Source organism: Astatotilapia calliptera, chromosome 3 (genome assembly GCF_964374335.1).
Source record: "Astatotilapia calliptera chromosome 3, fAstCal68.1, whole genome shotgun sequence".
NCBI classification, from domain to species: domain Eukaryota; kingdom Metazoa; phylum Chordata; class Actinopteri; order Cichliformes; family Cichlidae; genus Astatotilapia; species Astatotilapia calliptera.
This window is the reverse complement of record NC_137424.1, coordinates 72,953,080-72,958,159: the sequence shown is the minus strand read 5'-3', so window position 1 is coordinate 72,958,159 and position 5,080 is coordinate 72,953,080. Positions and strand designations below refer to the sequence as shown.

Below are 5,080 nucleotides of genomic sequence, written 5' to 3'. Positions count from 1 at the left end.
ATATTCTCACAGTGGGAACGTCTCCCTCGTTAAAAGCAATTTTCCTTTTAAGAATCTGATCCTTAATATCTTTAGAGAGCCACGGTTTGTTATTAGGGAAAGTCTTAAATTCTCTGACTGGAACCACAGAGTCTTTGCAAAAAGAGATGTAGCTACACACCACATCGGTGAGTTCATCCAAATCAGAAGTGCTCTCTTGAAACAAGGACCAGTCAGTGCAATCAAAACACCCCTGAAGGGCAACACAACTGTCTTTTGTCCAGACATTAGTCCGCTTCACACAGGCCTTCTCCCTCCTAATCACAGATCTGTAAGCAGGGAGGAGGTGAATAACATTGTGATCCGAAGAACCTAGCGCAGGTCCGGCCACAGACTTGTATGCCCCCTTAATTGGTCCATAACACAAATCCAGCGTTTTGTTATTCCTTGTAGGACAAGTGACATATTGAAAGAAATTGTTCAGTGATTTCTTAAGATTACAATTGTTAAAATCACCGAGAATAAAATTAGGAGCATCCGGTGAGAGAGTCTGCAGATTGTATACCACTTTAAAAATGGCATCGGCAGCAACTTTAACGTCAGCCTTAGGATGAATGTAAACAACAGTGACAAAGATTTGAGGGAACTCCCTCGGTAAGTAAAAAGGCCTGACAGATACTGAAAGGAGCTCGATGTCAGAAAGACACAACCACTCCCGCACAGTAAAATTATTACACCAGCCCTGGTTGATATATAAACAAACCCCTCCTCCGTGAGATCTTTATTAACAGAGACGATGATAAAGAACTTTACATTATTTGAATTACCTGCCAGAAACTGATAAATGAGAAACATGCTTCACGGTTCACACCAGAGAGATATCTGACATAAAGTCAAACTGTGTTACAAATAAACATGATCTTATGAGTGTGTTTTTTTTTAATTTTTGAACCATACAAACGTCCTCATGTAGAGATCAGCTGTTACAGTTTAATTACGGTAATTAAAGTAAAGATTTGTGTATTGACAGACTCAGGCTCAGAGTCACTGACAGACAGCACAGACGCACACTGTTGGTCTGAAGTCTGAAGTCTAAAGATGATGATCAGCGTGTCTTTCTCCATGGTTGGCATCAACGCAGGATTATGGAGCAGCAGCAGGAGACTTGGAGTCGAGCCGTCAGGAGCTCTGAGCCATTTCAGTCTGCTGCTGGCCTGCAAGAGGTTACTCTGGATTCGGGGTTTCTTGTGTTTTATCTTTTTTGCACATCAGATAACCACAACCAGCAACCGCAACAGCAACTACCAAACCAACTACCCCGCCGATAATTTTCCCCAGTTTTCCTGCAGGAGAGAAACAGGTGTAACAGAAAAAGTTAAAAGTGGGAATAACGTGTGGCAGTTTGAATGCTGGTGAATTTTTCTGTTCTTGTTCAGTAAAAAGCGGGAAACATGATCTGACTGGATCTGCAGAGATGTTTTATACTCATCTCTGACATTAGTGACATTTGTAATAATTAGTTTCTACTCTAACCTTACCTAAACAATGTTGCTAGGTAAGGTTAGAGCCCAGGGAGGGGCGGCTATCTGCTCCTCACTGAGCCTGGTTCTGCCGGAGGTTTCTTCCTGTTAAAAGGGAGTTTTTCCTTCCCACTTTCGCCAAAGTGCTTGCTCATAGGGGGTCATATGATTGTTGGGTTTTTCTCTGTATCTATTATTGTACGGTCTACTGTACAATATAAAGGGCCATGAGGCGACTGTTGTTGTGATTTGGTGCTATATAAAGAAAATTGAATTCAATTCAATTGAATTAAAACTCTAGACTACCAGCCACAAAGACAACAGCTGGAGAAACATCTGTCTGCCTCTGACATCCACCAGCTCATCCATACAACAAACAAACATCAACAACCAGGAAGCAGCCTCACCTCTGATCACACACACACTCAACTCAACTCACTCACCTGGAGGAACAACACCCAGTCTGATGGTTCTAATGGATTTCCATGAGTGTGTTTTTTCGATGAAGACGTGACACTCGTATTTTCCATTACAAGCATCTATCACATTCTTCAGAATCAAAGACACATCTCCATTCTTCATCTGTCTGTCCTTCAGATCCACACGGTTCTTAAAAAATGGATGCTGATTGGTGGTATCAAAACGCTCCTTGTGGTACAAAAAGACATTTTTATCTCTGATGTCTTCTCTGCTCCACTTTACACCTGTAACAGGTTTGTTATCTGGAGCTTGACATGTCAGAGGGACGTCCTGTCCAGGCACAGCTAAGACAGTCTTTTGATCTGAAAGAAGCAATCATAAAGAGCAGAGAGGTTAAAGGTCAAAGTACAATTATGATCAGAATGATTGACTTTAAATATTTTGTTTATTTCCTTTGACATTTGAGTTTTTAGTCATGTTGGATTTAATGAACCTCTGAACATCCAGCAGGTCACCAGTGACCCACTGAGGGGGAATTTTAGCCTCATGCTAAACATGAGGAGAGCTTTTAGTGAGCTAAAGCACATTGAAATTTGAGATCCACTCAGTCTCAGGACAGACAGAATATACTCTGTTTGAAAATGCATGTCCAAAGGATTTTGTAACTTGCTAATACTAATATTTTAAATAAATATGTAGAAGCAGTAGCAATCTTGCATGAAATAAAAAAAAATCTATTTCTTGAAGCAGAACATTGATCCACATCTGAATAAACCTGGATCCATGTAATATTAAAGTGATGAGGCCCAGAGTGATAGAAAGAAATCCCTGACAGCACCCCTGGACACACACATACTCCTTTGTCTCTGTCACATCTGGATCACAGCCCCAGATGTTCAGTCCGCACAGACAAACTGAATCAATCTGAAGATAACTCTTATAGAAATATTATTAACATGTAAACAGGCTGATACTCTTCATTCATCTTCAGTTTCTAACAGTAAATCTCACCTGCAGAGACAAACACAAGGATGCTGAAAAACAGCAAGGTGGAGTAGAGTGATCCAGGTCCAGCAGACATGTCTGTGCTTCTGTATTAAATCAAATTGGAGCTTCAGACGAGACTATATGAGATGAGCTTTGAATTTCAGATGAAGCTGAAAGTTCCCGAATGAGAGAGCAGGTCTGTAACTCCACACTTAACAGTCAGAGAGAGAGAGACGGTTGGTGGGCTTGACCAGAGTCCTCCAATGGCTGCGAACTAATAACTCCCGAATGCTAAATTCCTTACAAGTTACCTGGAAAGTTGTCAGGTTTTCATAAGAAAGCTCATCTGGCTCAGTTCCAAGGTGGGAGAAGTCTTCACACTCAGCCTGTGAGTCTTAAGGGCTGTGCTGCTTTCACACAGAAACTGATGATATACATTTAACTGCACTTTCTGTAAGTTTGTTTTTTTATGAAGCAGAATTAACCCAATTTATATCATAAACCAGGAGCAGACATGCAATGGTTCAGAGGATGAAGAAACTCTCTGTTCTGCTGTGGAGGACATCAGCCTGAGTCCACGGCCTTCAGCTTCTGCCTGCGTGCGGGTCAGAGTGTGGATGGAGTCAAACAGACCAACTAACAATATTTTATGTCAAAAGTATAAAAAAAATGAGATCAGAGTTATTACTTCTTCAGCCTGTTTTTGTTTTCGTGCTTAAGGACATGGACGTTTTATGTTGGGAAAACTTGAACTTGAATGAATTTAGTCTGCAGTGTGCCGATCTCTCTCCCTCTGACCAATGAGTCATAGGAGCCTTGATAGTAAAAGATTAATTCAGGTGGGAATCCTCGCGGTTCACCTGCCTGCACAAGCAGCAGGTGGGCCATCTGTCGGCACTCCATGATCACGTGATCGCTGTGCTGTGAACCACACTTCACAAAACCAACAGACTGAGGCATTTAGAAGAAACTAAGAGCCAGATCAGCAGAACTACAGCACACGGAAATGTCTGCTGTAACTGTCACCCTGCTGCACTTTGATGCTTGTCTGTGTCTCTGTTTGTTTCGGCAGGTGAGGCTTAACTTGGATTTAAACAGTTTGTCTTTGTGATAAAGGCGAATAAAATTCAGCTGGTTTATATGTTTAAAGCCAAACAACTCTTTTCATATTGGTCCAGTGTGCGTGTAAAGGAGACATCAGGCTGCATGAGTCTGTGTGGACTTTAATCCAGCTGTGACAGAGACAAAGAAGTGTAATGTGTGTGTGTTAGGATTTTTTATTTTGAGTCAATACAATCGCAACGGGCATAACCGGGGGGGACGAAGCAGAAAAAGAAGAAAGAAAGAGACGTTGGGGAGAAAGTTGAAAAATGGAAGGACAGAAGAAAAGAAGGGGGGGAAAGACACAGCAGAGAAACAACAACAACAATGGCGTTGTACTCCGAGGAGGGAGAGTCTGTGTCACGTTATGGTCATGTTCTTCCATTATGTTTGCTGTATGCAGCTGGTAGAAAGGACCCCAAATGCAGACTCGTGGAGGCAAAAATGAACAGAAAAAACTCAGCTTTATTGCTGGTACTCTAAAAAGTAATTCAGAGGCTTAGTAGATATCACTATAAATATAAGTTAGATAAGCATGATAAAAACTATGAATATCATTTTAGTAATTATTGAATTTGATAAGTTGAAATAAATATCTAAAATATTAACGTATGTTTTTGTGTTATATTAAGGTATTTATTTACATTTATCTCAGACAAAAAATTCAGTATATGTGGTTCACAGAATACCTTCTTTAAATATACTTAATATTTTTATTTAAAATTGAATTAAAATATTTGAGAAATAGGTATCTATACTGACCAGTATCTTGTACTAAAATCATTAATTATTCAAACAATATTATTTATTGTCAGCAGCTACAACTGAAAAGTGTAAGTAAAACACGGTAACGTAGAGTAATTGAGTACTGTAATGTTTGCATGCCTCAAACATCAATGATGACCTTCCGTATTTCTCAGTTCCATTCTTTAATTCTCAGGCTTGCAGCGGCAACACAGTCTGCAGCACTAACTTGTTCATCTACCGTTTTCTGTTGTCTCCTTTTTTCACCAAATAAAATTACTGAACGTTCTTATTACTTGAGTTTCTCCACACCTAAACATCACTTAAAC

The 5,080-nt window shown here is 40.1% G+C and overlaps 1 long non-coding RNA gene across 1 annotated transcript; it reads right to left on the bottom strand.

The window, feature by feature from the left end:
• Positions 1-725: 725 nt before the first annotated feature.
• LOC145425837 (uncharacterized) lies at positions 726-2,272 on the bottom strand. Its single transcript, XR_013906597.1, has 2 exons — positions 1,943-2,272; positions 726-1,322 (listed from the first exon to the last, which is right to left on the bottom strand). It is a non-coding gene; the product is annotated as an uncharacterized LOC145425837 (long non-coding RNA).
• Positions 2,273-5,080: the final 2,808 nt, after the last annotated feature.